This window comes from Bubalus kerabau, unplaced genomic scaffold (genome assembly GCF_029407905.1).
Source record: "Bubalus kerabau isolate K-KA32 ecotype Philippines breed swamp buffalo unplaced genomic scaffold, PCC_UOA_SB_1v2 scaffold_54, whole genome shotgun sequence".
Lineage (NCBI taxonomy): Eukaryota > Metazoa > Chordata > Mammalia > Artiodactyla > Bovidae > Bubalus > Bubalus kerabau.
The window spans coordinates 2,033,464-2,055,386 of NW_026577908.1; the positions used below are offsets into that span (position 1 = coordinate 2,033,464).

A 21,923-nucleotide genomic window follows, 5' to 3' on the forward strand; every position below is an offset into this window, starting at 1 on the left:
ACTACAACGAGGTACCACTTCACATTAGTCAGAATGATCCTCATGGAAAAGTCTGTAGATAACAAATGCTGGAGAGGATGTGGAGAAAAGGGAACTCGCCTCCACCGTTAGTAGGAATGTGAGTTGGTAGAGCCACTATGGAAAAGAGTGTGGAGGTTCCTGAAGGAACTAAACCTAGAAGTACCATATGATTCAGCAGTCCCACTCCCAGGCACATATCCACCAAAAGTATAACTGAACAAGATACATGCACCGTCTGTGCACATATATCTGTGTGTGCACGCAGATGCGCGCGAGCTCGGGCGTTCGCCTGCGAGGATGGGGGGTGGGGGTGGGGCTGGGGGTAGGGCTGGGGCTGGGGCTGGGGCTGGAGCTGGTGCAGCCTCCCGGGGATTGCCTGAGGCACGCCAAGGGAGCCCCAGACGGAGACCCGCGGGACGGTCGTCTGGTTTCCTGGAAGCCAAATGCGGAGGGGCTCGCGGGCCGCGCGGAGGCATCCCAGGTCTGCAGCGGGAGTCGGTGCCCTGGCCACCCACCCCCAGGAGGGGTTGGGGTGCGGGAGCCCAAGAGTTGGGACGTGGGGGCGGGGGCTAAAGGAGAGGGAAGGCAAAGAGCCTACAGCATCCGGTATTCCCAGGCGGTCTCCCATCCAAGTAAGAACCAAGCCCGACCCTGCTTAGCTTCCCAGATCAGACGAGATCGGGCGCCTTCAGACCCATACGGCCGGAGAGGGACGCGGTTGCCGCGGGGCGCCCTAAGAGCCCTGCGCTGCGCCTCCCTTTCGCTCTGACCTGCCGGTCAGCCATTCCGTCTACAAGTAATTTTACTCCCTCCCCTTTCTCTCCCTGCTTTCTGAGAGTCTCTCTCCTTCCATACTCGATGGTGTAATGAATGGATGCCTTAGATCATTTTCCCTCAACATTTTTTTCTCTTTATTTTTACATTGATTTCTATGAATTCATCTTCAAGTTTATGGATTATTTCTGCCAGCATCTCATATGTGCTATTGAACCTATCAATTTTTCATTTCAATTATTTTCGTTTTCAAATCCAGAATTTATGTTAGTTTCCTTTAAAAAAAATAATTTGTAGCTCTTCATTGGGTCTCTCTGTTTGTTGACTTAGTATCATACTGTCATCTAATTCTTCAAACATGGTTCCATTATTTCATTTTGTAGTTATCATTACTTTGATATTTTATCTTTTGACCTTCATACTGAATTTATAAGTGATATACTTATATGAGTTATCAGTGGTATGTTATACAAATGCTTTACTCACCACCATTACCACATTAGAGTTTTCTGATTTTAACTGTATACTTACCTGTCCCAGCAGGTTGATAAAGAGTCCAAGCCTAAAGCCCCTTTAAGGAGGAGGCAAGCTTGCTTGCTTTTTCACATTCTTTGGCCTAAGACAAGTAGGCATTGTAGGGAGCAGTATCTCAGGTTCAAGGACATTCCTCTTTTTGAGCTTTGGATGTATGCTATAGGAAAGGGTCTGGGCAAAATGCTCACATCCTTGAGATGTTTTTTGTCTATTCTCAGAGGCTAGTTGAGACGTATATATGGCCCCACTTAAATTAGTGAGCCCCTTCTGATGTCTGTGTCAGAAGCTTTTTCTGTCACCTTCACTTTAAATAAAATATACACAAAGCTCTGAGTGACTGAGACTGTCTTTGGCCCCAGAGTAATATCTTCTTCTTCAGACACCATGAATCCAGTGGCATCGGTCACCGTTGACTGCTAGGTTATCATCTTGGGGGCTTGTCCAAGATCTTCAAGACAAGGTAAGAACACTCGGAGTTGAGATTCTTTTGCTCGTTTACTGTGGTCTCTACTTTACTACGGAGAAGGCAATGGCACCCCACTCCAGTACTCTTGCCTGGAAAATCCCATGGGCGGAGGAGCCTGGTAGGCTGCAGTCCATGGGGTCGCTAAGAGTTGGACACGACTGAGTGACTTCACTTTCCCTTTTCACTTTCCTGCATTGGAGAAGGAAAGGGCAATCCACTACAGTACTCTTGCCTGGAGAATCCCAGGGGCGGGGGAGCCTGGTGGGCTGCCAACTCTGGGGTCTCACAGAGTCGGACACGACTGAAGCAACTTAGCAGCAGCAGCAGCAGCAGCAGCAGCAGCTACTTTACTAAATCAGAAGCATGTGGACTGAACTTCTTTTCCCCAGTCAGCTTTTCCTGGTCCCTCTGACCATTTCATATCTGCTTGGGGAATTAAAGTTATTAACCTCATGTGCCGGATTGTAGACTTTCAAGGGACTTGCAATCCATGCTGTTATTGTGCTTTTCTAGCAAGGCCCCCATTCCAAGTTTTACAGGACACTGCAGACAGGAGCACTTTAGGGAGCGAGCTGGAGCTCTAGCTCCAGGGACATCTCTCAGACTGGAAATCACCATCCTGACCCCACAGACACACAGGCAAGTTCTTATCGTGGCTATGCCTCTGGACTATATGGATTGAGGCATTGCTGGTGAGCATGAGATTCCTGAGGACACAGATTGGGACACCCCAGATTTGGGCAGATTGAAAGCGCATTGGGCTTCTTCCCTTAGTAGCGCTAGCTCTTAGCAGAGCAGACGAAGCCCTCCAGTGGCTCTTGTCTCAACTCCTTAGGTATTCTTTTTGTACAGTCTGAGGGACAGGAATCAAAAGGATGATGTTGGCACTCCATGCATATGAAGGATTAGTTTTTCCTCGCAGGCGGGCCCTCCATCGCCTCCTTTGTTATTAAATAGACTCGTGTGGCCACTCTCAGGAGGATGTCTTGGGTTTTCTGTTCATCCCTTTATGACTTGCCACCTATACTGTTATGAGGAATGTGCGCAGGTACACAGAAGTTGGGTGCTTCCCCTAGTGGTCTTGGCTCGGCGAGCATCCGGAAAACTACTCTGTTCCACCCCAGGTGGTGCCGGAATAAAAGGGAAATCAAACCAAGGTTTTAATGGTGAGGACCTGGACATCAATCTGGGATGCCATCAGGTCTAACCCTGGTGCATCTCCACCATGCCTGGGTGGTAGAATGAGGGGGGGTGGGAGTAGGACACCTTCACCTGTAAGAGACAGGTTAGCTCTGGCCAGGGAAGGAAGCTTAGGTGGAAAATCAGTCTCCAACCCCGTCTAGAGCAGGGGCAGACACCTCTGGTAGAAAAAAGCCATGGCACTGGGCACTGCTTTTTTCTCTCTTACAGATGGGGCCTAACAGTCCAGAACCACCACCCCCCCTTGAATAATATCTTGAAAAACTGGGATAATTTTGATCCTCAAGGCCTAAAAATCCCTTATATATGGGGTTTCTTTGCTTTAAGAGACGACCTCACCTGCCCAGAGAGATAATCCCTGCTGGGACATCTTCTCGATCAGTCTACCCCTGTCATCAGAGCCAATTTGAGCACTCTCTGGTTTAAATTTTAGCTATGAAGCTATGACTACATGAAGGAGAAATGACATTTTGAACCCTGAATGGCCATGTGTATTCTTTAGACTCCGGAGAAAACTAGGTACAATGGAATCTTTTTGAAATTGCAAAACTGGTTCCTTTTGCACATGTAATTACTAAAAGTTTGACTTGTGAAAATACTCTTTTGGGGAGCTCTGATCCTGCCTGAGAAACAGAAACATGCCTGGGGAAAAACCTGAGTTAACTCTTATCATGTCCTTGAGATACACAGCCCACTCGATCCGGGACTCCAGCCATGAGCTGGAACTCAAGCCAAGAAAATAAAAGGGACAAAGAGACAATTTAAATTTCAGGTGGAAAACTGTGAGGTTTCTGTCTGTCCAGATTTGTGTGTGTCTTGGTGTATGTCTCCATCCTTGGAAAAAATTGCTAAAGGCTAAGTGGTTCAATGAGCTCTAATTAATTGGCCTAAAGAGAAGTAAGTGCTTACAAATCAAACAATTCTAAATTCAAGGAAATTAAAGTAAATGAATTCGAGGCTTGTGTGAACTGGGAAATAATCATTATTGTATTGATACATGATACTGATGTTTGTTTATTGATCTAATTAACAGAGACATTGTGCAGATACTTTTATAAATGATATAACTTTGGGTGATTTATCCTTACCAATCGACAGAATGATGATGTAAAGTACAAGTCATGGTTTCTGAAGAAAAGTAAGATGTGTGTTTTTAATAAAAAGTAATAAGGAATGGAATTACATTCTATTAAGGAAAAGCAAAGTAAGTCTAAACGTACAGGTGGCTGTCCTCTAAGTGGACAAATGAAGTGACGAATACAGAAAGTGCAAAAAGGTGTGTTGCAAGTGAAAGAAGAGTTTTGTGCATGCTACAAGTTTGTTAAGACATTAAACTGCCTTTGAAGTCTTATTGTGACTATGACTAAGTGAATAACTATTGTTTCACAGTGAATATAAGCTGTTACCAAACTGGAATTTGGTTTTCTCTCACTGATTAAAAGAACAAAGTTTTCTTGGAATGTGGCTTTTGATAACAGACTACAGCACATATGAACACAGCTCATTCTGCTTCTACAAAAGTTAACGCCTCTTCAGGGAATTTAAAATGGATTAAAAATGGCCATAAACCAAAGGGTTGGGGCTATGAGAGGTCCAACGTGGCCACTTGGCTTTTCCTGGCTCCCTGACAAACCTCATTTTTATTTGATAATGCCTTTCCTGGCTTCAGAATTAATATCTCAGAAGAGAAAAAATGGTTAAAAGGTGCTTTCCACAATCTCCAGTGATCAGGGCACCCACTTTGCTGGACAGGTCATACAGACATTCACAAAAGCTTCATGAGTTTCTTCGCGACTACTGCTTTCACTGATGTCCTTGGCCATTGGGCAAGGACAGCAGAACAAAGGGATCAATTGCATGGGATGGAGTAGACTGCTAAATATGACCGCAATTTTCACGACTTTTTGTCTGACATATTGTTGATTTTTACTCTGTGTTTTCAGATATAAAGAAGCACTTCTCCTCGAGTTACTGGTCATTTAAAACAATCTAGTGATTTACTCCTACGGGTGAAATTATACCTTTTTTCTCTCTGCCTCATCCCTCCAGAAGCTGGAGACACTTGGGTTCTGAACAGCCTTATCAGGTAAATAAAAAGACTGTCTCCCGACATATACAGAAATCTCAACGTATACTGGGGAGCTCTAAAAGAAAAATCCACCTAACTGATGTCAGGCCTATGGCATCTATTATGTTTCACTGAATATTAAGTTCCAGTTTTTTTAAGTTAAGGTCTGTATTTACTAAGACACACTCCTTAGATAGTTCCTTGTGGTTATGTTACATTGCTAAGAGGTTTAATTAAGTTGTTAAAAAGGACATTCTGAGTTTGTTTCTAAAGCTTATCTCAATAACCAGTCTTTGAATCAAGATCAGATGCTCAGGATCTACAACCAGGATATCAACAGCAAGCTATAGTCATTTAGCAAACTAAGTCAGATGACATGGAGATGTCACTGGGCTACACCTACTAGAAGTTCTTGACTTAACTTCTTACTTATGATTCTACTATTACTGCTATTGTTTTCTATATTGCCTGTTTCAAGAAGTGTTGTTCCTTACATTATCAAGTGTGTGACTGAGCCACTAAGTGAGTCACTGTATGACTTAGCTGGAAAAAGAAGAGAAGTGAAAAGCAAAGGAGATAAGGAAAGATATAAGCCTCTGAATGCAGAGTTCCAAAGAACAGCAAGGAGAGATAAGCAAGCCTTCCTCAGCGATCAATGCAAAGAAATAGAGGAAAACAACAGAATGGGAAAGACTAGAGATCTCTTCAAGAAAATTAGAGATACCAAGGGGACATTTCATGCAAAGATGGGCTCGATAAAGGACAGAAATGGTATGGACCTAACAGAAGCAGCAGATATTAAGAAGAGGTGGCAAGAATACACAGAAGAACTGTGCAGAAAAGATCTTCATGACCCAGATAATCACGACGGTGTGATCACTGACCTAGAGCCAGACATGCTGGAATGTGAAGTCAAGTGGGCCTTAGAAAGCATCACTACGAACAAAGCTAGTGGAGGTGATGGAATTCCAGAGGAGCTGTTTCAAATCCTGAAAGATGATGCTGTGAAAGTGCTGCACTCAATATGCCAGCAAATTTGGAAAACTCAGCAGTGGCCACAGGACTGGAAAAGGTCAGTTTTCATTCCAATCCCAAAGAAAGCAATGCCAAAGAATGCTCAGACTACCGCACAATTGCACTCATCTCACATGCTAGTAAAGTAATGCTCAAAATTCTCCAAGCCAGGCTTCAGCGATACACGAACCGTGAACTTCCAGATGTTCAAGCTGGTTTTAGAAAAGGCAGAGGAACCAGAGATCAAATTGCCAACATCTGCTGGATCATGGAAAAAGCAAGAGAGTTCCAGAAAAACATCTATTTCTGCTTTATTGACGATGCCAAAGCCTTTGACTGCATGGATCACAATAAACTGTATAAAATTCTGAAAGAGATGGGAATACCAGAACACCTGACCTGCCTCTTGAGAAATCTGTATGCCGGTCAGGAAGCAACAGTTAGAACTGGACATGGGAAAACAGACTGGGTCCAAATAGGAAAAGGAGTACGTCAAGGCTGTATATTGTCACCCTGCTTATTTAATTTCTATGCAGAATACATCATGAGAAACGCTGGACTGGAAGAAACACAAGCTGGAATCAAGATTGCCGGGATAATATCAATAACCTCAGATATGCAGATGACACCACCCTTATGGCAGAAAGTGAAGAGGAACTCAAAAGCCTCTTGATGAAAGTGAAAGTGGAGAGTGAAAAACGGCTTAAAGCTCGACACACAGAAAACGAAGATCATGGCATCTGGTCCCATCGCTTCATGGGAACTAGATGGGGAAATAGTGGAAACAGTATCAGACTTTATTTTGGGGGGCTCCAAAATCACTGCAGATGGTGACTGCAGCCATGAAATTAAAAGACGCTTACTCCTTGGAAGAAAAGTTATGAACAACCTAGATAGCATATTCAAAAGCAGAGACATTACTTTGCCAACAAAGGTCCGTCTAGTCAAGGCTATGGTTTTCCTGTAGTCATGTATGGATGTGAGAGTTGGACCATGAAGAAGGCTGAGCACCGAAGAACTGATGCTTTTGAACTGTGGTGTTGGAGAAGACTCCTGAGAGTCCCTTGGACTGCAAGGAGATGCAACCAGTCCATTCTGAAGGAGATCAGCCCTGGGATTTCTTTGGAAGGAATGATGCTGAAGCTGAAGCTCCAGTACTTTGGCCACCTCATGCAAAGAGTTGACTCTTTGGAAAAGACCCTGATGCTGGGAGGGATTGGGGGCAAGAGGAGAAGGGGACGACAGAGGATGAGATGGCTGGATGGCATCACTGACTCGATGGACGTGAGTCTGAGTGAAGTCCAGGAGTTGGTGATGGAGAGGGAGGCCTGGCGTGCTGCGATTCATGGGGTCACGAAGAGTCGGACACGACTGAGCGACTGAACTGAACTGAACTGACATAACATAAGAAATCCCCACATAATAGGAATTAAACTCAATATATGAGTTTTCTCATACAGTGTGATTTACTAGCGAAAAGCAACCACCACCCCACAACCTGAACTGCTCATGAATCCAGACTGAATGAGGCAGGCAGAATAATGTCTTATTTTAAGCCTCATTCCGAGAGAGAGAGATTTGTATGAATGATGTCTCTGTGAAATGAAGCAATATATTCCGGCCTCTTTATTTCCTAGTACTTGTATTTATTAACAGGAGAGATAAGAATGGCATATATTGTAAGCATCTTTTTTAAAAATTCCTCACCCAAAATATCTGGTATTAAACTCTGTAGTTCATGGCTGAAGGTCATGGATTATGGTTTCTGCTTAATTTACACATGAAGGCAGAGCTGAGGTCTCTATGGAAGGCTGTTAAACACTATAAGCAAACACAGAGATGGGGATATTGAAAAATATCAGTTATTACCAGATATTCGCAACTATCTGGGAAGACGAATGGATGATCTTTATGAAAATGTAACTCCAAACAACTGATCCACTTGAGGAGATAATTCAATTGGGAAATTAAGTAAGATTTGGTTGATTTACATTATTTACAACATATTCATTCAGTTACTTTGATAACTTCTGCCTCCTTAAGATTATTATTTACAATTCTGAAACACCATTCTTTTTTGACATTTAAATATTCAGCAAAATATGCAAAATAATATTTGCTAAGTATCTTGCAAGTACAAAAATAAGACACATACATATTCAGTTCAGTTCAGGCCCTCAGTCGTGTCTGACTCTTTGAGACCCCATGTACTGCAGCACACCAGGCCTCCCCGTCCATCACCAACTCCCGGAGTCCACCCAAACCCATGTCCATTGAGTCCGTGATGCCATCCAGCCATCTCATCCTCTGTTGTCCCCTTCTCCTCCTCCCCTCAACCTTTCCAAGCATCAGGGTCTTTTCAAATGCGTCAGCTCTTCTCATCAGGTGGCCAAAGTGTTGGAGTTTTAGCTTCAACATCAGTCCTTCCAATGAACACCCAGGACTGATCTCCTTTAGGATGGACTGGTTGGATCTCCTTGCAGCCCAAGGGACTCTCAAGAGTCTTCTCCAACACCACAGTTCAAAAGCATCAATCCTTCGGCCCTCAGCTTTCTTTATAGTCCAACTCTCACATCCATACATGACTGCTGGAAAAACTATAGCTTTGACTAGACAGATCTTTGTTGCTCGTAAAGTAATGCTCAAAATTCTCCAAGCCAGGCTTCAGCAATACGTGCACCATGAACTTCCAGATGTTCAAGCTGGTTTTAGAAAAGGCAGAGGAACCAGAGATCAAATTGCCAACACCTGCTGGATCATCGAAAAAGCAAGAGAGTTCCAGAAAAACGTCTATTTCTGCTTTATTGACTATGCCATAGCCTTTGACTGTGTGGGTCACAATAAACTGTGGAAAATTCTGAAGGAGACACACACATAATATAGCCAAATATTAATATGGCCTCTCTTTGTGTGGAGAACAGTTAACAACATTTTTATGACATAGTAATAATATGATTCTTTAAAATCCATCATCTGTCCTATTAATTCTAAAAAATATTACATTATTTGAGAGAGAAACATTAGAAAATATCCTATTACCTAAAATAAATCTATAGTATTAAATATAGTTTAACTCATTATATAGAATACAAATCTATACTATTAATAGTTACATTTTATATCCAAAACTATGCACATTTTCATAAGAAAATGCAGCAATCTTAAAAATGTATTTCAAACAAAATGTATACTTTGCCCTAGAAAATCATGAAAATCCTATAGGTATGGATGTATACACATTAGACTTCCCTGGTAGCTCAACTGGTAAAGAATCCACCTGCAATGCAGGAGACCCCTGGTTGATTCCTGGGTCGGGAAAATCCCCTGGGGAAGAGATAGGCTACCCACTCCAGTATACTTGGGCTTCCCTGATGGCTCAGTTGGTAACGAGTCTGCCTGCAATGTGGGAGACCTGGGTTCAGTCCCTGGCTTGGGAAGATCCCCTGGAGGAGAACATGGCAACCCACTCCGATATTTGTGCCTGGAGAATCCCCATGGACAGAGAAGCCTGGTGGGCTACAGTCCATGTGGCCACAGAGTCAGAAACACCTAAGCACAGCAGCAGAATATACATATATATATATATATATATATTCCCATCACTGAGTCTGATCTATATTTTGTCAAATATTATTTTAGGATTATTCTACACTTGAATTTAGATAGTAAGTGAAAGTCTTTTACTTTGAGATAAATCATCTGTTTTGAGGAACTAAAGGATTTATATTTTCTTCTTTTTTGTAGCAAAGTCAGTTGTAGTTTATTTATTCCTTGATCATGTATACTTAATGTCAAACCCAGTTCAAATAGCATGAGTTTGTGTATATATATATATATATATATATATATATATATATATACACATATATTTCCCCCAATACTTACAATGTTACTTCACAAACAGATCACACAGTGACTTGCTTTTCAGACTGTAAGACTTGCCATGTCGACTATAAGGCTGGACTTTACACTATGTTGTATTTAGATCTATATATTCTTTTCACTTAAGTAAAATAATAGCAGTTCACAAATACACACAAAAAAATCTCTAGGTACTTGATTAAAAGAAATCTAGAGTTGTAGGATACGAGGCTAGGTATATAGTTCTGAAAGGAGTTTGCAGTATGTGATTGTTCTTATTTTCCTATAACTGCCTTTTTGTTTTTGTTTAGTCGCTGAATCATGTCCAGCTGTTTTGCATCCCCATGGGCTGTAGCCCACCAGATTCCTCTCTCCATGGGATTTCCCAGGCAAAAACACTGGAGTGGGTAGCCATTTCCTTCTCCAGAGGATCTTCCTGGCCCAAGGATTGAACATGTGTCTCCTGCATTAGCAGGTGGATTCTTTAACTGTCTTTTACCTTGTAACATATTATTACCTTTTATACCTTGAGGCCAAGTATTTTGAGAGCGAAGTCTCCCCCAGGTTTAGCCTTCAATACAGGCAGGATCACTCTCCCTCCAGATTTTTCAGTGTGTTTTTACTCTGTAAAAAGTTTCCTTTTCTTTTTTTTTAAACAAAGGGGATTATTAGTGAAAAGTGAAATCAAGGAAAACGCATTGAGAGGAAAATAAAGAAGGAACCACTGAAGGCAAGCTGTTGTTGGAGGCTTGGCTTTTACACATTCTGCCTGATGTTCCCATTAGCAGGAGAGACTCAGCAACAGAGGGAGTGATGAGAAGACAGTCACTGGCGTCAGAGATGAATGACCTTCAGATCATTAAGCTCCCTTCCCAGAACCTTTTATTGCACCAAACTCTTCTTATGGAATTTTTCATCTCCATGTTTCTAAGTGTGTAGATAAGCGGGTTGAGCATGGGGACAATAATTGTGTAGAAGAGCATAAACACTTTATCCTCTGGTAATGTTGTGGCAGGTCTAATGTAAACAAAGATGACAGGTGTGAAAAAGAGGATCACGGACTGTGATGTGGGAACTACAGGTGGAAAGTGCTTTATGGCGGCTTTCTGCAGAATATGTGCACACATTATACAGAATCAAAATGTAGGAGGCCATCAAAACCACAAAGAGCACCAGTCCCATCAAGCCAGAATTGGCAATGACAAAAAAGCCAATTTTGTGTGTATCAGTGCAGGCTAGTTTCAACAAAAGATATGCATCACAGAAATAGTGGTCTATTTCACTGGGGCCACAGAAAGGTAAAACAATCGCAAGAAGAAAGAGACCAAGAGAATGAAGACGTCCCCCTGCACACGACGCTATGAGAACTGAGTGACGTTTTTGCCTGTTCGTGGTGATGGCGTCGTGGAGAGGTTTGCTGATGATCACATAGCAGTCACAGGCCATCCCTGTGAGGGTGAAGACCTCATTCCCCCCTCCCCAAAGAAGTGGGTGGTGAAAAGCTGTGTCATGCAGTTTTTATAGGAAATGGCCTTTTTCTCCATCAGTAAGTCAGTCATGAGCTTGGGTGTCACAGTGGAGGTGTAGAAGAGATCTGAGAGTGCAAGGCAGTTAAGGAAGAAGTACATGGGCTGGGTGATTAGCTGACTGCATGTAATAGAAATCACAATGATCAAATTCCCCAACCAAATAGCCAGGTAACAGAATAAGAAAAATAAAAAGCAGAGGATCTGGACTTTCTTGTCCATAGAAAGTTCTAAGAGGATAAATTCAGTAACATTATTTCTATCTTCCATGATCTGATGTTCAAGAAAGTTATCTGAAATGACAAAACCAATGAAACGAATCATTGATGAGAAAATGGAAACCTAATATCTACTTTAAATGGCACCAATGTGCCGGTGCTAGACGGCAAAGTCGATCAGGTCCCGAGAACGTGCACGGCGGGGCTGAGAAAAGAAACGAAAGCAAGAGAAATCTCCAACAAAGATGGGGTCGAGAGGTTCAGACACGTCTCCACGAAGGGACGCAGTCTGACACCAACTTTATTCAGCATCTCATATTTATACAGAAGAGCGTGAGAAAGACAAGACAGTTAACATTTTCTTTGTTTGACCTACACATCTTACAAACAGTCACAAGAAATCTTGAGAGCATGGGAATGGCACCCTGTTATTATTTCTTACACCAGATAATATTTCTCTGTGCGTGAGAAGTTTGCACAGAACTCCAGGTGCCTGCAGTAAATAAGCGCCTAATCTCTGGGGTGGCAGGACAGAGAGCTATGTTTGCAAGCAAACCCTCAAGGACTGAGGCAGCTCCCAGAGCTGTGTCCTTCGGACAAAGGACCCCGTTCTGACGGGCAGCTCCCCGCACCAATGCCTTTTAAAGACAAGTTCTTTTGAGACCCACTGAAATCATTTTCATTTAATACGAGTCTTTTGAATATCTAGTACTAATATTCCTCGAAGAGCTAAGAATACAGTGATAAATTAGACAAAGTTCCAGTTTTTATATAATTTAAATTATTTTGTGAGGAAGCCAGGAATTATGTTTATCAAGAATTTTTAAAAAAGAGATAATCTTAATAGTGTTAAGTAGGGCGACATATAATGTGCCAATTTAGGATGTAAAATAGAGGTAACTATAGAATTTGCTTGATTAAGTGGTTTCTAATGAAGTCACAAAATTGGTGTAGGGTGTGTGGGTGGGCTTTGCAGTGCTGGCACAGAGTCAATGTTAAATAAATATCAATTAAATAAAAATCTGGAAAGTGAACAATGTGCTATAATTTTGAAGGAATAATACAATACATAATCATCCTTTAGTCAGGTAATTCATGATAAAACTGAAGAACAAATCATTTTTATGAGTGGACTCATGATCCTTTTTGACTTTTAAGGTAGTTAAGTTGCTCAGTAGTATCTGACTCTTCGCGACCCAGTGGACTGTAGCCCACCAGGCTCCTCCATCCATGGGATTCTCCAGGCAAGAATACTGGAGTGGGTTGCCATTTCCTTCTCCAGGGGATCTTTCTGACTCAGGGATCAAACCCAGGTCTTCTGCATTGCAGGCAGATGCTTTAACCTCTGAGCCACCAGGGAAGCCCTTTTGACTTTTAAGAGGAAATAATTCCTTCATGCGAAATACTCCATGAAACTTTCATATTTCTTAAACAATATTTGTACCATCTCTAGGTTAATATATTGACAACTATGCTTTTCCTGTTTGTCTATATTTCTCTTGCAAGATTATTTCCTCTTTCAAAATCAATTAACATTCAGAAGTTATTTGAGTTACATCTTATCAGACTGTAATTATACTTGCCTAGTTTGGAAATCATATACTGAGGAATGGGCTCCTCTAATTCCAAAATAGTTCCCCCAAAACACAATACAACAAACAAGATGTAGCACTCCTTCCATTAATTTCTTAGAGAATTCACCCACACAATCTGCATGTGGAGTAGAGTTCCCTTTGGTCACATCTTCTCTAGCATTCGTTATTGACAGACTTTGCAATGAGGACTATTCGAACTCGTGGAAGTGGTCCCTCCTTGTAACTTGGACTTGAGTCGCTCCAAATATTAGTGTTATGGAACAAGATGACATTTTGGAAATGCAGAGAAATTCTATCATCTCCCTGCCCCAACTGCTCTTGTATTTTTCCATCATATTGAATATATGATCACATCCCTTCATGCTTGTTCCCCACGTTAGTCTCTGATGTCTTTTCCCTGGAATGCCCTCTGCACTCTTTGGCTTCCATCCCATAGGGCATTTTTCATTTCTTGAATGTTCTAAGTTTCCCTGGTCGCATAGCCTTCCAAGATGCTATTTTCCCTGCCTGAAATTCTTCCTGCATCTTAACCCTGGTTTACGTAGGTTCAACCTATGGACCTCAACTCAATTGTTACTCTGAAAAGCCTTCCCTGACACCCAGGTTTTGGTGAGACAAGAGGCCCCTCGATAAGTTCTCAAAGGATCTGCCTGTGATGTATCATTAGATTCGTCTCAGTGAAAGCAGGAACTCTGTGTCTGCTTCTCTCCGCCTTCTAGTTCCAGAAACTTATTACATGCCTCCCAGCTCATCGTAGGTGCTCAGGATTTACTTAGTGTGTGAAAGACAGAAAAGTACTTGGAAGCGTCAAGGTGTCACTTGGCTTGGCACTTTTGATCTCTTTGTATATTTGGCGATTCAATTCTTTATTTCCTGGGTTGACGTGTACACTATAATCAAGGCACAATCTAAGGCACTAAGACATATCCATAAATATAGGTTCTTGCTTTCAAGGAACTCGTACAGCAGATTTCTACAATTTAGGTTCTTGCTTTCAAGGAACTCGTACAGCAGATTTCTACAATTTAGGGCTTTTCAAATGCTCTACAAGAACGTGAACGTTGAGTATGATCCATTTTCACTTCAAAGAAAGATATTTTGATTTCCATAGAAAAGGTGGAGACCTTGCAACCTTTAGTCCAATACTTATACCTTGACCATTTCAAGCAAGTCTTGTGGTTCCTTCTGGAGGTGTGTGGCTCTTGCAGAAATGTGAAGATCTTCCATCGTCCTCAGACTTTGGTGTCATTTGCAATCATAAAGAAAGCTTCCAGATATAGGTTCCAGACCACCACCACACACAGTCAGTAGCCAAAGGAGTGGATTCCAGGAATATGCGTTGTTAACCAGCATCACCGTTGATATTTCTGCTGCACACTCAATGCAGTAGCAAGGGCCTGGATTGTCCACTGGGTCTCATGTGGAATGGAAAGAAGGGCTTCCCCCCCCTCCCAAACATCCACCCCACTCTTGACAGCCTTGTGACTAGAAACGGGCCCCAAAACAAGAATCAGACAAACCAGATAAGCCCAGATGGTAGTCCATGAGATGAAGGAACTAAGCAGCTGGTTGGGATGGCGCCAAGGGGAAAGGTTGCTCTTTTTGTCTCCCGCTCTACTCCTTTCTTCCTGGACGCCTTAGGGCTTCATCATGGAGATTTGAAATAAAGTTCACCAAAGTCATATGTGTTGAATCAAGATTTTGCATTTCACCATCTCTCAAAAACGAAGAGTGCTTAACCTGCACAGGTTTCTTTCAAAAAAGTCAATTGCTTTTCAGTTCTGGGGTTTCTCTCTTGCCTTGTTCAAGTAGCCTTAAGAGTAAAAATCAACGAAAACTCAAGAAAGATTCCAAGATACCAACAAAGGACACCTTCTGTTTCTTCAATCATCTTTCCACTTAGTAGCACACGAGCTCTTTTCTTTGTATTTTGCCTAGGGAATTCGCAATGTGCTGGTTCAGATGGCAAGGCATCCGCCCGCAGGAGACTCGGGTTTGATCCCTGGGTCGGGAAGATCCCCTGGAGAAGGTAATGGCAACCCACTCCAGTATTCTCGCCTGGGAAATGCCACGGACAGAGGAGCCTGATGGGCCGCACTCCATGGGTCCTATAAGAGTTGGGCTCAACCCAGCAACTACGAACAGAAGTATTTCCAAAGACCACACTCGTGTGTGTGTGTGTGTGTGTGTGTGTGTCTGTCTGTCTGTCTGTCTGTGTGCCTGCCTGTGGTTCGTCTGCTCTCTCAGGAAGGTCGGGTGCTTGGCGGGCGGCTTGGGGACAAGGGGGGCGCCTCGGTAGGGCAAAGGGGCGGGGCTGAGGCGCTCCGGTCGACCGCGCCTCCGTGGCTCCCGGTGGGTTTGGGCAGCGGGCAGGTGCCGGGCAAGTTGGGCGCTCAAGATTCGCTGCGCCTAGGCCCGCAGGAGGTTCAGAGGCCCCCGGGCCGCGGGGATCGGGAGGCGGCGGGCCCCGAAGACCGACACCTCCGGGGTCGCGCGGCCCTGAGCAGCGAAGGGGATGGGGGGGGAGGCCCCGCTCAGCCAGCGCGGCCGGGTCTGGAGTGGCCGGGGGTGGGAGGGCGCCGAGACCTCCGCACCCCTCAGCCCACCCCCCAGGCCCCGCGCGCACGCACGCACGCACGCCCGGTCACTGGGGGGTCCTGGAAGCCCATCGGGCCCCCGGGCCCGGCCAGGCGGTTGCTGGTCTGGTGTTGGCGGTGTTCGGGGGCCGGGCCGGCGTCAGCAGGCTGGAGTGCGGTCGCGGGTCGTGCGGCTCAAGTACAGCACAGCTCCCCGAGGAGAGGGGCGGCCCGTTGGCCCGACCTGCAGGTCAGAGCGAAAGGGAGGCGAAGCGCAAGTCTCTTAGGGCGCCCCGCGGCGGCCGCGTCCGTCTCCGGCCCTACCGGCCTGAAGGCGCCCGATCTCGTCTGATCTCGGAAGCTAAGCAGGGTCGGGCCTGTTTAGTATCTTGGATGGGAGACCACCTGGGAATTCCGGGTGCTGGAGGCTTTTTTGCCTACCAGAAGAGGTCCTTTAGCCCCCGCCCCGCGTCCCAATTCTTGGACCCACACCCCCCTCGCCCCCCCGCCACCCCCGCAGCCCCAGCCCCTCCCGGGGCGGGGGGAGTGAGTGGGTGGCCGGGGCCCCGACTCCCGCTGCAGACCTGGGTTGCCTCCCCGCGGCCCGCGAGCCCCTCCGCATTCGCATTCGGCTTTCAGGAAACCAGACGACCGGCCGTCCCGTCTCCCTCTGGGGCTCCTTTGGCTTGCCTCAGGCAATCCCGGGGCTTGCACCGACTCCAGCCAGAGCCCCAGCCCCCGCCCCACCCCCAGCCTCGCAGGCGATCGCGCATGCGCATGCGAGCGCGCGCACAGATCGATGTGCCCAAACGGGGCATCTGGCTTGTTGGCTTGGACTGGGGGTGGATCTATGCCTGGGAGTGGGACTGCTGAACCATAGGCTACTTCTACTTTTAGTTCCTTCGCGAACCTCCATACTCTTTTCCATCCCGGCTGTACCAACTCCCATTCCTACTCAGCGTGGAGGAGAGTTCCCTTTGCTCCACAGCTTCTCCAGCATCTGCTATGGACAGACATTGCAATGAGGCCCAGTCGGACTCGGGCGAAGTGGTCCCTCCTTGGCGTTTGGAGTTGAGTCTCTCCAATCATTAGTGACGTGGAGCAAGATGACCGTTTGGAAATGCAGATGCAATTCTGTCACCATCCTGCTCCAACGGCTCTTGTATTTTCCCATCATATTGAAGATACGACCAATTCCCTTCATGCCTGCTCCTCACGTTCTTCTCGGATGTCTTTTCCCTGGAATGCCCTCTGCACTCTTTGGCTTCCATCCCATAGGGCATTTTCATTTCTTGAACGTCCTAAGGTTCCCTGGTCACGTAGACTTCCAGGATGCTGTTTTCCCTGCCTGAAATTCTTCCTGCATCTCAACCCTGGTTTACGTAGGTTCAACCTATGGACCTCAACGCAATGGTTACTCTGAAAAGCCTTCCCTGACACCCAGGTTTTGGTGAGGGTAGAGGCCCCTCGACAAGTTCTCAAAGGATCTGCCTGTGATGTATCATTAGATTCGTCTCAGTGAAAGCAGGAACTCTGTGTCTGCTTCTCTCCGCCTTCTAGTTCCAGAAACTTATTACATGCCTCCCAGCTCATCGTAGGTGCTCAGGATTTACTTAGCGTGTGAAAGACAGAAAAGTTCTTGGAAGCCTCAAGGTGTCACTTGGCTCGGCACTTTTGATCTCTTTGTATATTTGGCGATTCCATTCTTTCCTTTCCTGGGTTCATGTGTACGCTATATTCAAGGCACAATCTAAGGCATTAAGACATATCCATCAGTATGGGTTCTTGCTTTCAAGGAACTCGTACAGCAGATTTCTACAGTTTAGGGCTTTTCAAATGCTCTAGAAGAATGTGAACGTTCAGTGTGATCCATTTTCATTTCCAAGAAAGATCGTTTGACTTCCATAGCAAAGGTGGAGACCTTCCGACGTGTAGTCCAATACTTAGACCTTGACCATGTCAGGCAAGTCTTGCGGTTCCTTCTGGAGGTGTGTGGCTCTTGCAGAAACGTGAAGATCTTCCATCGTCCTCGGACTTTGGTGTCATTTGCAATCATCAAGAAAGCTTCCAGGTATAGGTTCCAGACCACCACTGCACACACTCAGTAGCCAACGGAGTGGATTCCAGGAATATGCGTTGTTAACCAGCATCACCGTTGATATTGTTGCTGCACGCTCTATGCAGTGGCCAGGGCCTGGATTGTCCACTGGGTCTCATGTGGAATGGAAAGAAGGGCTTCCCCCCCACCCCACCCCACCCCCCACTGTTGACAGCCTTGTGACTAGAAACGGGCCCCGAAACAAGAATCAGACAAACCAGATAAGCCCAGATGGTAGTCCATGAGATGAAGGAACTAAGCAGCTGGTTGGGATGGCGCCAAGGGGAAAGGTTGCTCTTTTTGTCTCCCGCTTTACTCCTTTCTTCCTGGACGCCTTAGGGGTTCATCATGGAGATTTGAAATAAAGTTCACCAAAGTCATATGTGTTGAATCAAGAATTTGCATTTCACCATCTCTCAAAAACGAAGAGTGTTGGGAGCCGGCATATTGCATATTGAGTGAGGATCTGGAATATCTCAACTGGAATTCTATCACTTCCGGGAGCCAGCGTGAGGCACTCCGCCCATGACAAAGGTCATGAGGAAGGAGGCTCGGCATACGCAAAGGCGGGATCGAGCCTCAGGAGTCCCCCTGGAAATTCTCGAGCATCTACCCCCAAAACCAGAGTCTGCCTACTTTCTGCTTTGTGCTTTCACCTACACCTCTGACTTTACGGGGGGCTGTCTCCCACTACCTCTCTCTGAAAAAAGAGTTAGCTTACAGCTCCAGTTAATAATTCTTGGATGTGACAGTGTTTCAACCTACAAACTCCTTTGGAAATCCTCTAGCCTGCCTGAATGGGTTTTTCCGGCCACATGTGATTGTTCAGAGCCTCCCAACTGTGAGAGGCAGGAGATGTTCTAAACTGCCTAAACACAGATTGCTTTGAGTAGTTAAAAGATTAATTAGAAATTGTATTGGTGAAGGGTTTTTTCACTTGTTGAGCCAGTTTGCTGCTAAGTCTTCATACTCCTTACCTACTGTGTCCTTGGCAGTGTATTGATTGATATAATGGGTGTATAGAAATGTAAAATGCCGCTTTGTCCAATGCTTTTTGGAAGGCTGGCGCCTGACTTTGGAATAATCACCTTTAGAGAAAGATAAGTTTCTTAAAATGTTAACAGGCCTCCTGGCCAGAAGATGATGTCAATCACCTGAACTTTTGCATATGATAAGGAAGAAAGCCTGGCTTGCTGCATGGCTCTACCCCTTCCCCCATTTTCCTCTATGCATACCTTAAGGTATAAAAACTACTTTGGAAAATAAAGTGCGGGCCTTGTTCACTGAAACTTGGTCTCCCCATGTCACTCTCTCTCCCAAATTCCAGCTGAGTGTCCATCTGGAGCGCGGATGTCCTCTGCGACCATTTATTTGCCTGGGCTTCTAAGACCCACTCGAGAAGGTGTCTAAGGTGGGGCACCTTCCGCTATTCGAGAGGGCGCCTGCGGCCTCCGTGGTCAGAGCTAACCTGGTGTCACGGGTTATATTGATTTTCCGCGTAAACCAAGCCACTCAGCTTCTTTTCTCCACTGAATTTTTCTACTGAGCTATCCTTATTTCAGCCGCTTTTCTCCACTGAATTTCTTCACTGAGCTATCCTCATTCTATTACTCTTTGAATCTTTGATGAATAAATAAATATAAATAGGTCGCCGACGCCGTCCCCGCTTCGAATACCCTGGATCAGCCGGGGCTGGACCCCGGCAGAAGAGTGCTTAACCTGCACAGGTTTCTTTCAAAAAAGTCAATTGCTTTTCAATTCTGGGGTTTCTCTCTTGCCTTGTTCAAGTAGCCTTAAGAGTAAAAATCAACGAAAACTCAAGAAAGATTCCAAGATACCAACAAAGGACACCTTCTGTTTCTTCAATCATCTTTCCACTTAGTAGCACACGAGCTCTTTTCTTTGTATTTTGCCTAGGAATTCGCAATGTGCTGGTTCAGATGGCAAGGCATCCGCCCGCAGGAGACTCGGGTTTGATCCCTGGGTCGGGAAGATCCCCTGGAGAAGGAAATGGCAACCCACTCCAGTATTCTCGCCTGGGAAATGCCACGGACAGAGGAGCCTGATGGGCCGCACTCCATGGGGCCTATAAAAGTTGGGCTCAACCCAGCAACTACGAACAGAAGAATTTCCAAAGACCACACTCGTGTGTGTGTGTGTGTGTGTGTATCTCCCTCTTGCCGTCTTGGAGTCTGTCTCGGAAGCTTCATGGATTTCTGCCTCTGTCTCTCCCGACAGCCGTCCGCCGGGCCTTTGGTCTGGCCCCGGCCTCTCCCAGGTGCTATGGCTCTGGCTGAGGAGCTCGCGCAGGCCAGCTGTCTCCCATGGCGTGGGTGCGTGCGAGTGTGTGTGTCTGTCTGTGTGCCTGCCTGTGGTTCGTCTGCTCTCTCAGGAAGGTCGGGTGCTTGGCGGGCGGCGTGGGGACAAGGGGGGCGCCTCGGTAGGGCAAAGGGGCGGGGCTGAGGCGCTCCGGTCGACCGCGCCTCCGTGGCTCCCGGTGGGTTTGGGCAGCGGGCAGGTGCCGGGCAAGTTGGGCGCTCAAGATTCGCTGCGCCTAGGCCCGCAGGAGGTTCAGAGGCCCCCGGGCCGCGGGGATCGGGAGGCGGCGGGCCCCGAAGACCGACACCTCCGGGGTCGCGCGGCCCTGAGCAGCGAACGGGATGGGGGGGGAGGCCCCGCTCAGCCAGCGCGGCCGGGTCTGGAGTGGCCGGGGGTGGGAGGGCGCCGAGACCTCCGCACCCCTCAGCCCACCCCCCAGGCCCCGCGCGCACGCACGCACGCACGCCCGGTCACTGGGGGGTCCTGGAAGCCCATCGGGCCCCCGGGCCCGGCCAGGCGGTTGCTGGTCTGGTGTTGGCGGTGTTCGGGGGCCGGGCCGGCGTCAGCAGGCTGGAGTGCGGTCGCGGGTCGTGCGGCTCAAGTACAGCACGGCCCCCCGAGGAGAGGGGCGGCCCGTTGGCCCGACCTGCAGGTCAGAGCGAAAGGGAGGCGAAGCGCAAGGCTCTTAGGGCGCCCCGCGGCGGCCGCGTCCGTCTCCGGCCCTACCGGCCTGAAGGCGCCCGATCTCGTCTGATCTCGGAAGCTAAGCAGGGTCGGGCCTGTTTAGTATCTTGGATGGGAGACCACCTGGGAATTCCGGGTGCTGGAGGCTTTTTTGCCTACCAGAAGAGGTCCTTTAGCCCCCGCCCCGCGTCCCAATTCTTGGACCCACACCCCCCTCGCCCCCCCGCCACCCCCGCAGCCCCAGCCCCTCCCGGGGCGGGGGGAGTGAGTGGGTGGCCGGGGCCCCGACTCCCGCTGCAGACCTGGGTTGCCTCCCCGCGGCCCGCGAGCCCCTCCGCATTCGCATTCGGCTTTCAGGAAACCAGACGACCGGCCGTCCCGTCTCCCTCTGGGGCTCCTTTGGCTTGCCTCAGGCAATCCCGGGGCTTGCACCGACTCCAGCCAGAGCCCCAGCCCCCGCCCCACCCCCAGCCTCGCAGGCGATCGCGCATGCGCATGCGAGCGCGCGCACAGATCGATGTGCCCAAACGGGGCATCTGGCTTGTTGGCTTGGACTGGGGGTGGATCTATGCCTGGGAGTGGGACTGCTGAACCATAGGCTACTTCTACTTTTAGTTCCTTCGCGAACCTCCATACTCTTTTCCATCCCGGCTGTACCAACTCCCATTCCTACTCAGCGTGGAGGAGAGTTCCCTTTGCTCCACAGCTTCTCCAGCATCTGCTATGGACAGACATTGCAATGAGGCCCAGTCGGACTCGGGCGAAGTGGTCCCTCCTTGGCGTTTGGAGTTGAGTCTCTCCAATCATTAGTGACGTGGAGCAAGATGACCGTTTGGAAATGCAGATGCAATTCTGTCACCATCCTGCTCCAACGGCTCTTGTATTTTCCCATCATATTGAAGATACGACCAATTCCCTTCATGCCTGCTCCTCACGTTCTTCTCGGATGTCTTTTCCCTGGAATGCCCT

At 46.8% G+C, this 21,923-nt stretch overlaps 2 pseudogenes; both read left to right on the forward strand.

Moving 5' to 3' along the window:
- Nucleotides 1-16,163: 16,163 nt before the first annotated feature.
- LOC129640981 (uncharacterized) lies at nt 16,164-16,283 on the forward strand (annotated as a pseudogene).
- A 4,699-nt stretch (nt 16,284-20,982) lies between these two features.
- On the forward strand, nt 20,983-21,102 carry LOC129640983 (uncharacterized; annotated as a pseudogene).
- Nucleotides 21,103-21,923: the final 821 nt, after the last annotated feature.